This window comes from Bos javanicus, chromosome 9 (assembly GCF_032452875.1).
Source record: "Bos javanicus breed banteng chromosome 9, ARS-OSU_banteng_1.0, whole genome shotgun sequence".
In the NCBI taxonomy this organism is placed as follows: Eukaryota; Metazoa; Chordata; class Mammalia; order Artiodactyla; family Bovidae; genus Bos; species Bos javanicus.
In genome coordinates this window covers 45,410,933-45,424,687 of record NC_083876.1, presented here as the reverse complement: position 1 = coordinate 45,424,687, position 13,755 = coordinate 45,410,933, and positions in this window count along the sequence as shown.

Here is a 13,755-nt window from a genome sequence, read left to right as displayed (position 1 = left end):
GTGTTCTTTGGAAGGACTGATGCTAAAGCTGAAACTCCAGTACTTTGGCTACCTCATGCGAAGAGTTGACTCATTGGAAAAGACTCTGATGCTGGGAGGGATTGGCGGCAGGAGGAGAAGGGGATGACAGAGGATGAGATGGCTGGATGGCATCACTGACTTGATGGACGTGAGTCTGAGTGAATTCCAGGAATTGGTGATGGACAGGGAGGCCTGGCGTGCTGCAGTTCATGGGGTCGCAAAGAATCGGACACGACTGAGCGACTGAACTGAACTGACTGATATTTTTATTTCCAAGACATTTGATTGGATCTACCAGGACATTATTTTATTGCACTCTAGTTTTGTCTCACACTGTTCTGTTAATAATCATTTCAAAGTCTTTTTCAAGCTTTTCTAAAATTAATCAGAACATGAGTTTATACTCTGTTCATTTGTTTCTTGCTCATTTTTATTTAGGCTCTCTTTCTTACATTTTTTTTTCATGATTTTGGGTATTTTGGTTCATTGTCTAATTTCTAGTAGAAGATCATTTTTATTTTACTTCCCTTTCTTCCTTCCATATTTCTGAATGCCTAATAGATTTAACTGCAATAGCATACTCCCAGCCATATAGAGCTAGTCCTTCCGATGACAGTGGTGTGATGCTAATACATAGTTTACTTCCTTCAGAACACCTTTTGTGAGATCCAAAGCTAGATTAGGTGCCACTTCAATGCTCTTCCTCTTGGATACTATAATACAATTGCTATTTACTCTTTTTTAACTCTATATTTTATTCGGGGTAATGTTGTTTAACATTGTGATAGTTTCAGATTAATAGCAAAATAATTCAGTTATACATATACACACACACATATATCTATTCTATTTCCAATTCTTTTCCCACTTAGGCTGTTACATAATATTGAGCAAAGTTCCCTGTGCTGTACGGTAGATCCTTGTTGGCTATCCATTTTATTTTATTTATTTTTTTTTCTAATTTTATTTTATTTTCAAACTTTACACAATTGTATTAGTTCCGCCAAACATCAAAATGAATCCGCCACAGGTACACATGTGCTCCCCATCCTGAACCCTCCTCCCTCCTCCCTCCCCATACCATCCCTCTGGGTCGTCCCAGTGCACTAGCCCCAAGCATCCAGCAGTGTGTATATGTCAATGCTATTCACTCTTGATTTCTCCCACAGAAAACTATATACTCTGTAAGGACAAGGACCCTGGCCATAAGGATCACTGTTATATAACTCAACATCAAAAACCATGCCGGAAAGTAACACTTATTAAATAACTGCTGAATTAAATGTTTGAATCACTGTGTAACATGTCTGATGGTATTGCCATTGTACCATTTTCTCAAGACCCATGGGTTAATTTTGGAACTCGATGTGATTAGGACTTTCCTAGATGGTAGATGCTTGCCTCTGAATAGTAATTTAGTAAGCACTTGGCTTCCAGTTTAATCATTACTTTTTCTTTCTGAGTTATTTTCACACTGAATGGACCTGATGGGCCAGGAGCTATGAAACCTGGCAGGAGAAGAGGATAATACCTTCTACTCTGCATGTTGTTCATTGATGTAACTACTATGAAGATTATAGATTAAACCTGATCCTAGTCATTACAATTCCCTCTTTGGAACCCAAAGATGAGGGGTTTCATTCCACAAAGATCTTTTCACTTATTTCTGAACAGAAACTAACCAAAATTAGCTCCAAGTCATTACTGGGCTGTCAAAATGGAAGTGCCTCCAGCATACTTCCTGTCAATACTACCTGAAAATCCTATTAATAGAATCATTTAAGCCTGCTGCAAGTAGCTGCTGCTGCTAAGTCGCTTCAGTCGTGTCCGACTCTGTGCAACCCCGTAGACGGCAGCCCACCAGGCTCCCCCATCCCTGGGAGGAAGCATATTATTTCATTGTATCTCTCTGGCTTATTGAGGATCTTATTGAAATCCTTTGTTAAAACATGTGACACTGTCTCTTGATGTTTACAAAATAATTTAATTTTATTTGCATCTATTGTTTTGTTTATAAGACCTCTGGTATTTATGACAAATAAACATATAGATGTTTCCTTTTTACTCATTTGTTGTTGTTCAGTCATGTCTGACTCTTCGCAACCCTGTGGACTGCAGCACGCCAGTCTTCACTGTTCTTCACTTATCTTCAAGTTTGCTCAAACTCATGTCCATTGAGTCAATGATGCCATCCAACCATCTCATCCTCTGTTGACCCCTTCTCCTCATAGAAAAGTTGTTTTTGTTCTGTTTTTGCTTTCTGTCAGTTTTAGTATTATTTTTATCAATATTTATGCTAACATTGTTTTTTTTTTTAAAAAAAAAAGCTTAATTTTTATCAAATATGTTTCTTTGGTAAAGACAAGTCATAATTTAAATTTTTTTTAATTTTATTTTATTTTTAAACTTTACATAATTGTATTAGTTTTGCCAAATATCAAAATGAATCCACAGAATACTCAGTGAAACACAATTAGCAAGCCCCAAAGTCTATATGCTTCTAAGAAAACACTGGAAAAAAAATTGACCTGTTTCTGCTTTTCTTTATACAATGGGGAAAATATAATTTTTTGTCTCTGAGGCATTTGATTATTTTCCTAAATCTATCATGTTTCTGCATAGAAAGTTCATAGAAATTATTTCTTCCAAATATTACAGTCATCTTTACTGTACATATTTCCTTCCATGTAGAAACTAGCTTAGTATATAATTTATGTTCTTATACTTTAATATAGGTATATATATTCTGTGGTTCCAATTTCTCACTGATGGGTTTTTTCTAGTTACATATTTTCATAATAAAATCTAGTCATGGTCTATACTGATTTGCTACATATTAGATTGATGAGAGAAAAATATGATCAGAGAAAGAAGGTAAATATATTTTTATTAATTTCTCTTAAAAGATACTCCTTTATGCAGTTGCACTCAGGGAGTTACTGAGATGGTAAAGAATATGCCTTTAATGCAGGAGACCCAGGTTTCATTCCTGGGTTGGGAAGATCCCCTGGAGAAGGGAATGGCTACCTACTTCAGTATTCTTGCCTGGAGAATCCCCACAGACAGAGGAGCCTGGCAGGCTACAGTCCTTTGGGTTGTAGAGTCGGACATGACTGAGTGACCATCACTTTCACTTTTTCATTTTATGCAATTGCACTCAGGGAGTCAGTAAAGTTCATATTTTTAATAAAATCATGTTAAAAACTTATAATGACAACATGAATGTTTGTTGCATCCATGAAGCATTCAAAATCAGAAGTTATAAATTTAGATCTGAAGACTGTAAGAAATAATGTATATTGAACTAAAGTATATCATTGATTAAAGTATAGCTAATGTTTAAATGTTGAAGGATATAAAAAAGGAAGAGTTAGATATGAAAAAAGCATGAATTCGTATCTCATATTATTACCCAACTACCTAGGTAATAATAGATTGACTAGAAACCAAGGAAATAATTTAAATATCAATTCTTAGATTTCTAAGTGTGATTCTATGATGATAAACACATTATTATTATCACTTAAAGTAATTTGTTTCTACACAAATAATGAATGCCTACTATGTGTATAGTGAAAAAGGCACTATTTTTTGCCTCAAAGAATTCAGAGTAATGCAAAGATAAATTCCAATGATAGATACATTTTATGAATAAATTCTTAATTCTGCACACTAAAAGCTGTGAGTGCTTCCATAATTTATAATTACAAACAAGTGAGCATTTATGTTAATAAACAAAAACCTCCAATCCAATTAGACATTAATGTAAAACCTGCCATCCCATTTACCAATGTGTACTGCTGCTCCTGCTGCTGCTAAGTCGCTTCAGTCATGTACGACTCTGTGTGACCCCATAGATGGCAGCCCACCAGGCTCCGCCATCCCTGGGATTCTCCAGGCAAGAACATTAGAGTGGGTTGCCATTTCCTTCTCCAATGCATGAAAGTGGAAAGTGAAAGTGAAGTCGCTTAGTCGTGTCCAACTCTTTGTGACCGCAAGGACTGCAGCCCACCAGGTTCCTCTGTCCATGGGATTTTCCAGGCAAGAGTACTGGAGTGGGTTGCCACTGCCTTCTCTGCTGATGTATACTAGAAGACTACAATTAACTGCTGAGTGCCACAAACACACCTTCATAGGAAGAGTACAACTAACTTAAGTGCCACAACATAAATACTCTGTAAAATAAGTGTTATGAAATGCTTATAAAAATTTAGTGAGAAGAAATGAACAAATTATGAGCCTTTGTTTATTCCACATTAATATAATTTACTGGCTTCATAACTAATAAAATATAGAAAATCTTCTGGGTCTGATATCTCCCCATTCCAAGCAGGTCTCCTAAATTATGTCTCCCATATTTCAAAATTTTAAATACTGAATCATCACCCACTCCAAAGAAGTTCAAGTAGGATAGTAATATTAATGACTACCATGATCCTCTTATGCAGGCAAAACATTAGCTGACAACTTCATAAGTAGAATGGATGTGTACCGTGGTCTTCCCTCAAAAGAAGTCTATACCAATGACAAGAATGGAAAATGGAATAGGAAGCATCACCAGATGACCACTTCCATGCAAGCAAAAGATGGGACAAAACTTGCAGCATGGCTGTTTCTGCCCTCATTATAGCCAAATTCCCTCATGGACTCTCTAGTTCATTGAAAATGGCTTGATATTCTTTGTGTTGCATACAAAATATGCCTAGCACAAGGAACCTTCATCTTACATCTAAAGTTTAAGAGTCCTCCTCTCTAGTATAATCCAACCACCAGATGCATAATCTCAAATATTTCTCAACAAGAGAGAAATATGTTTCTCTCTTGCTAATGTCAAGTTTAGCAACTACATCCTAAGATATATTTGCTGCTGCTGCTGCTAAGTCGCTTCAGTCGTGTCCGACTCTGTGCGACCTCATAGACGGCAGCCCATCAGGCTCCTCCATCCCTGGGATTCTCCGGGCAAGAACACTGGAGTGGGTTGCCATTAGGTCACTTAAAAACCACCCACCAATCTTAGAAACCTCAGTCTCTAGGTGATAGCCTTTACCCTCTACCTCTCTTGTGGAATAATCCACACCTAGTTGCTATCATTCTGTAAATTATAGACTAAATGATCACCTAACCACAATCACAAGGTGGTACAAGGCTGTCTATTGTCATTCTGTTTATTCAACTTATACACCGAGCACATCATGCAAAATGCCAGGCTGGATGAGTTACAAACTGGAATGAAGATGGCTAGAAGAAATATCAACAACCTAAGATATGCAGATGATACCACTCTAATGGTAGAAAGCGAAGAGAAACTGAAGAGCCTCCAGATGCGGGTGAAGGATAAGAGTGAAAAAGCCAGCTTTTTCAATTTAAAACTAAATATTAAAAAAACTAAGATCATGGCATCCAGTCCCATCACTTCATGGCAAGTAGAAGGGGGAAAGGTGGAAAAAGTGACAGATTTCCTCTTCCTGGGCTCTAAAATCACTGTGGATAGTGACTGCAGCCATGAAATTAGAAAGCAATTGCTCTTTGGCAGGAAAGCTATGACAAACCTAGACAGGGTGTTAAAAATCAGACATCACTTATAGTCAAGGCTATGGTCTTTCCAATCATCATGTACAGATGTGAGAACTGGACATAAAGTAGGCAAAGTGCTGAAAACTTGATGCTTTCAAACTGTGGTACTGGAGAAGACTATTGAGAGTCCCATGGACAGCAAGGAGATCAAATCAGTCAATCTTAAAGGAAATCAACCTGAATATTCTTTGGAAGGACTGATGCTGAAGCTGAAGCTCCAATACTTTGGCCACCTGATACAAAGAGCTGACTCGTTAGAAAAGACCCTGATGCTGGGAAAGATTTAAGGCAGAAAGAGAAGGAGGCAACAGAGGATAAGAAGAATGGATGGCATCACCAATTCAATGGACATGATCTTGGACAAACTCTGGGAGATGGTGAGGGACAGGGATAGCATGCTGCAGTCCATGGGGTTGCAAAGAGTTGGACATGACTTGGTGACTGAAAAACAACAAAACCACCATCACCACAATGAATACACAATTGTGAAAGAATACTAATGAGCTGGCCACAGAATCTTTTATTAAAAAGGGGGAAAGGAAAGAAAAGAAAGAGGCAGAATGGGCAGGAGTGGGGTGTGATAATTGTTTAATTTCCAAATACCCATGCAATGAAAAAGGAAAAGATGCCAAGGGTAAAGGAAGCTATCTCTTTCATCACTCCAACTGAACATGAGGTTGGGGAGAGAACTTAGATTTTCCTCTTCTGCAATCAGCTCTATGTTCCTCCCACCTTCTGCCAGTGTCTCACCAGACCTAGGTTTGTGGGATAAGCCAACTTTCCTTCTCAATGGAACTGAGCGCTCAGTGGCTCATCTAAGACTGCAGTATTTTTTGTTTGTTTTGGGCAAAAAACAGGAAGCATTGTTTTTCCTTATCAAGATTAAATAAACTCGCCAATAACACAGTCCTTGTCTCCATGCAGTTCCATAATAGCATAAGAAGCCCACAGATGCCCAGGTAACTACCTCTGGTTCAAGTTTAGTGGGATCATTATAAAATTTGTTGATAATGTGCACCATGAGTTGGCTGGTCCTGGATGCCCAAGAGGAGAAGTTTCCCATCCTCTGGTCTAGATTCATACAACTAACTAATCACTTGTCTGCACACAAGTCCTGCCAGTGTTACCTCTTCATTCTCTTTCAAACCAATGCCCTCTGGCCCCTCCAATGCTATAGCTCTAGTTCAGCTCTTCACCACTTCTCCCCAGGGTTATTCATGACAGCCCTGACCACGCCCTTATCACACAGCCCTGTGAGTGACATTTTATGAAAACTAAGATCATGGCGTCTGGTCCCATCACTTCATAGGAAATAGATGGGGAAACAGTGGAAACCAAGTCAGACTTTATTTTGAGGGGCTCCAAAATCAGTGTCAGACTTTATTTTTGGTTTGAAAGAGAATTAAGAGGTAACACTGGCAGGACTTGTATGCAGACAAGTGATTAATTAGTTGTATGAATCTAGACCAGAGGATGGGAAACTTCTTCTCTTGGGCATCCAGGACCAGCCAACTCATGGTGCACATTATCAACAAATTTTATAATGATCCCACTAAACTTGAACCAGAGGTAGTTACCTGGGCATTTTTTGGGGGGCTCCAAAATCACTGAAGATGGTGACTGCAGATGGTGGCTTACTCCTTGGAAGGAAGGTTAAGACCAACATAGATAGCATATTCAAAAGCAGAGACGTTACTTTGCCAACAAAGGTCCGTCTAGTCAAGGCTATGGTTTTTCCTGTGGTCATGTATGGATGTGAGAGTCGGACTGTGAAGAAAGCTGAGCGCCATAGAATTGATGCTTTTGAACTGTGGTGTTGGAGAAGACTTTTGAGAGTCCCATGGACTGCAAGGAGATCCAATCAGTCCATTCTAAAGGAGATCAGTCCTGGGTGTTCATTGCAAGGAATGATGCTAAAGCTGAAACTCCAATACTTTGGCTACCTCATGCAAAGAGTTGACTCATTGGAAAAGACTCTGATGTTGGGAGGGGTTGGGGGCAGGAGGAGAAGGGAACGACAGAGGATGAGATGGATGGATGGCATCACTGACTCGATGGACGTGAGTCTGAGTGAACTCCGGTGATGGACAGGGAGGCCTGGCGTGCTGTGATTCATGGGGTCGCAAAGAGTTGGACACAACTGAGCTACTGAACTAAACAGTATTTTATAAGTTCCCTGGAGGTAGGCATTGAGTCTTATATGACTTTTTCTAGCTGCATATTATAAACTGTTAGACACATATTAATCAAAAATGTTTGTAGAATGAATGCATCTCTCAGCTTTTCTCCCGCTTACCAGTCTCATCTTTCTACTCTAGCTTCTCCAATGCTACCACAATAATCTTCCTAAAACATAAACCTGATCACTCATGCATCTGATGAAAACCCCTTTATGATACCTAAAAGCATTCAGAATAACAATTAGGTGTTCATATCTACCACTAGTCCTGTCTCTGTCTTCTTGCCCTGGGGGAAATCTCATTATGCTCCATCCCTACCAAAGCATTTCCCCACATACCACACTCTCTCAGACCTACCTCCAAGACTTCACTCATTCAGACAGTCTCTTCTGCCTTATATGGCCTTGCTATCTTGATTCCCTGAACTAATAGTGTCTTTACCCTTCAGCATTCAGGTCAAGTGTCAGTCTCTCCAGGAATCATGCCCTAACTCTTCAATCTGGATTAGATGCCTCTCTAGGCTTTCAAAACATTCCAGGCATACTTTTAGACAAACATTTATCATGCTAAATGGTAACTCTCTCTTGATTTATGTATCACCCCACTTAGACTGAAAACTCCTTAAAGGTCTGAGTGTATCTTATTCATGTTTGAATGCAACTGCCTAGCACAGTATTTGGGTATATCAGTTGTTCCATAAATTGACAAATGAATAACAAGAATGATCTGTAATTTCCAAACCCACTGTTACATATGATTAATACTTTAGTCCCATGAAATTAAATATACAGATTTCAAAATCCCTGTTATACAGATAAGAAAATAGAAAGGGCGTCTTCCACATGATTATACCATTAGTAAATCAAGGATCTATATTTCAAATCTAGGTCCCTCTGGCTTCAAATGCAATCCTCATAATGTCAATATTTAAGGATGCCTTAGCATCTCATTGCCACAGAAATTCAGCAACCTCATGGACCAAATTGCCTGCAACTCATTCCACACTCCTTGAAGTACTTGGCTATTAACCTTAATATACCTGAATCATTCTGAACTTTTTCTTCACTCATCCCTGGTCAGCACTACATTGGCTCTTGTCTGTGTAAGTGGTTAACTCAGAGGGTTACAGCACAGTGCCAAGGACAGCAGGAGTAAAAGGTTAGGACTTGTCTATGAAGCTAGGTTGGATTAATTCATCCAACACTTCACACACTTTCTTAACTCACACCAACTTCCTAGCAAACAATGTATCCTTTGCCAACAGAGACTGGTTGAGATAATGTGAATTGATCCTGACAGATCCAGAAATTGATTCACTAAGTCATGCATTCTAAAGCAAATAAGAACCTGAAGCAATTCTAGAAGCCAATTACTCTGCTCTTCTAAGAGTGCCTTACCAAGCAAAAGAGAGAGAGAGAATTTCATCCAGATTTTGAAAATATTTACCTATTGGACTTCTTACATCAGTGCATTACTACTGCAAAGATGGTTAACATCACCACACTTTTAAGTCCTCAATATTGCCTATCCACACCATTTTTTTTCTCTTTGCTTAAGTTTTTTGTAAATTGGAGGGAGTCTATACACTGCCTTTACTTACTGATTCAAAGAAAATTTCAGAACATTTTCCAAAAGAAACTATAGTAACAATAGCTCCTACTCATAAAGTATGTACTCATTATCTAGCACTGTGATGGGAGCTAAATATGTGTTGACATTTACAAACTCAAACTAAAGAAGTATTATTTATCTACTTTTACAGACAGAACAACTGATGTGATGAGAACATATAAAGCTTTCCAAATATCTCAAGTGTGCTAAATAAAAGATCTTAGACTTTGAGTAGGTATATCTGATTCCAAAGACTGTGCTTTATGCCACTGTACCATGATGACACATAGTAGATACTCAATAAATATTTTTGTGTAAATGAACCAGCTGTGGCTGAACCTGTTATTACCTTAAGATGTTGACACTATTCCTAAAAATGAAGCTACTGACATTGTACCAGACATGACTGTCCAAAATACTTTGTTAAGGAACATACGTCAGGCTTTCATCATATTACTTTCACCTCAGTGGCCAGTACAACCCTGAATGTTCAGTTATGCTATTAGTTTTATACCTAATCAATCTTTTTTATTAAAATCCAGTGAAGCAGACAACTGAGATAATTACTGCAGAATCATCTTAATTAAAAATTTTTGCTTCTAATTAAGAGTCGTTGTTTATCTCATCAGAAAACAGTTAGGATTCATGACAGGGTTACTCTTTCATTAATGTTTTAGCCTTTTCTGAGGCTGGACATAGCACAAGACACTACCATCGATGTAAGCATTTGTGTTTACACATGCACATATGCTGAGTGTTAATTATATCAGAGGAAAAAAATAATAAAAAGCATGAAACCCAACAGAAACTCTTAGTAGAACCCTTTCCCAGTATTTATGTCTCAGCTAATTACAAAATGTTCAAAAGTGAATTATTTATACCTCAGTTACTAGTCAGATACATAATTATAATCACAACTGAACAAAAGCTGCCTTAAAACTTTTCTCACAAGTTATGCATTTAAACTAAGATTGCTGAAGAATATCCATTCAAGTCTAGGCAGCATAAAGAAATAATTATTATTTCCCTAGACTCCCATTTCTAGAAAATTTCTTTTCACCACAAGATCATGCATATATGGCTTCAAAAGTATGTCAGAGTCTCCTTGGAATACAGAAAACTCCATCCATTCAGATGTTAAATACAACCATGATACATGGTCTCTTGGGGATCCCAGTTTCATCCCTCACTGCAGCTGCACTGCAGTCTCCCAGTGTACGTGTGTTGCTGTGTAATTCATAACAAAACACAGGCAAGTGCTTTAACTCACTATCCTTTGCCTCACAATAGCAGACCATTCTTTCAATCTCACAATAAATCATGAATTATCTAATTCCAAAGACCTATGCTTTATGATCTATTAAACTTGGATAAAATTAATTATTGGAATTAGTTTAAGGATAATTTCAACATTATACATAGTACGACACTAAACATTTCCTATGTGGAAATACTTGGCTTCTATGAGCAGTGACAATGACCAGCATGGCCTCTCACAAAACCACAGCTGACAATGTTTTAAATATTTAAGCTGAGGTAGAAAAATCTCATTCCAATTTTCGAAACTAGCAGTTACCTGACATAAAATATACAGGACAAGGAAGGGAAAATAGAGGCAACAAATAAAGTTCAGTTCATATCTGCAACAGAGGTTTTAACACTGTCCTCTGAAGAGGGAAGATGTAGGAATCTGGGGAAGTTACATTGTGCCCCCACCAACAAAATGTTTCCTTTTTCCCTCTACAGTTTCCACTGCCCTCCCACCCCAAGAATAGCAGACACTACAGCTTTCTAACAAACTTAAAGAAATACTTGCTTTGCACTTGCTCTTGGACAGTGGGCAAAGGATGATCTTTAAGTGTTCAGTATCTTCCTAAAGGACTTCAAACATCATTTTAAATTGGAAACAGGACCAAGGTCAAGGGATAAAAATTAAACCTTTCCTGCAGAAACTCTTAAAAGCAATCACTGCTCTCAGTATGAAAACAAGATGGAAGTAGAAGAGACATAATCTAGGATGGAACTTTTTTCCTCCAAAACTAGTAAGCACACCTGATTATACATACCAGGCTTCCTTTCTATGAAGCATCATTCCTAAGACATAAACAATACAAAAGCATAGGTTTAAATATGCAGACGAGCCAGACTTCCAAATGAAAATTCAGATCTCTACACAAATTCAGAAATGCATTTTCTTCTAGAAACAATTTGTACATAGTTCCAGATGTTTCCCCTTCCAGAAAATAGTAAACTCTGCTTAGTACCCATTTTGCCAGTGTAAGCAATGGCTATATAAATCCAGTCTGCAGCACCACAGCCCACTGTTATTACAGCCATTGCCTCACCTGAACTTTAACTGTACACTGATGCTGAAAGAATCTGTTCAGATAAATTACTGACTGGCAGCAGATGAGCTGATAAGGAGAGCATCATTATTTTGCAAAATGGTCAATGCAGGGTGCTATAAAATAAAAATATAACCAAGGGATGCTTCACAGACATAGCACATTTATGGCAAAGTTGCTGATGAATAATATGCCTCCGGAGGCCATGCACTCTTCTTTCCTGCACTGACAGTGACATGCAGGACAATGTTATGCTGCTGGAAGTGTCCAGCTACCTGGGTTAACTGGCTTATAAATTCTTTTGGCAGCAGAATACTGATGGCTTGATAGACAGATTATTAAAGTAAAGGAGGACAAAGGGGATAAATGAGAAAGATTCTCAGATAAGTGTTGAGGCTTCTCTTGTCTAACTCCACTGTTAGGACAGATGAGGATAACTATCATCACATCCACCATTTCTTGACTACTTACTACGTTCCAAGCACTGGGTGTACACACTACAATGGTTAATTATATGTGTCAACTTGACTAAACCACTAGGTGCCCAGATATTTCACTAAACATTATTTCTGGATATGTCTGTGAGTGTGTTTCAAGGTAAAAGTAGCATTTGAATAACTGGGTTCAGTAAAGTGGACAGGCTTCACCAACGTGGGTGGGCATCATTCAAACCATTGAGGTCCTGGACAGAAAACAAAGGCAGGACAAGAAAGAATTTAGCTGAGCTGGAATTTAGCCGATTGGTTGAGCTGGAACATGATCTCCGGCGTGGAGAATCCTGATTCTCAGGTCTTTGTAATAATCCTGATTCTTAGGTCTTGGACTAAATAATGCCACTGGTTTCTGGGGTCTCCAGCTTGCAGATGGCAGATGGTGGGAACTTTCAGGCCTCTGTGATTACATGAGCCAATTCATTATAATAAATCCCTTCTTAGATATTTCCTGCTTGTTCTGTTTTTCCATAAAGCCTTGATTAATACATCTATATTTCTTTACTTAATCTATAATGAATAATCCTGTAAGGAAGCTATTGTTATTCTCATTTTATAGACAAGGAAACTAAGTCTTAGAGAAGAGCAGTAACTTGCCCAAATTAGTACATGGCCAAAATAAAGAATCAGAAGTAGTACTGCTTGATTCCAAAACCTATACTCTTACCTACTTTGTTCTACTGAGTCTGATATCCAATATGTCTTAGAATATAAAATTTACAATTTTCTTAGAAGGCAAGGAATTGCCAATACAGAGGCATAAGATAGATATAGATATATATATATAGATAGATAGATAGATAGATATAGATATAGATATATGTATATATAAAAGAAAAACAGGAGGCACTTAATTCCATGTTTTAAAATCACCCAGTAGCAAAAAAGCAAAAAAATCAATCCATAGACTAAATCTTACTAGTTTGAGCTGAAATGCAAAACAAAATAATTCTTGTGAATTTTACTTTATAATTTTAACATCATTAATGTTGGCAAGCATGAGTTGATCAGGTATCTATCAAAGCAGTTCCCCACACATATACAGATAGTATAAAAATGCCACAAAGCCTATCTAACGGAAACATAAAATAAACCATTGAAATTTCTCCCTGTTTGTAAATATATTTATCTACCTGCATCCCAATTGTGGAATGGAATAATTTATTTAAAAGTGAGTGAAGATCTTCAACCAACATGGTATAAATTTCATGTTCAGAATGTGGTAAGATTACCTTAGAGAAGTGGACAATTTTTAACAATTATACAGCCTATTTTTATTTGCCAGATATAAAATGGATGGATGGATGGATAGATAGATAGGCAGGCAGACAGATAGATAGGTAGAAGGACAATTGAAGATAATTTTCACTTTTAAGAAAATATAAGTATTTTAGATCCTTAATAGTTTTATTGCTGTAACAAATTACCACAACAGCATAAATTTATTATCTTACATTTCTGGAGATCAGTCGTCCCAAATGGGTTTTTATGGATAAATTCGAGTTGTTGGCAGAACTGCATTCCTTCTGGAAG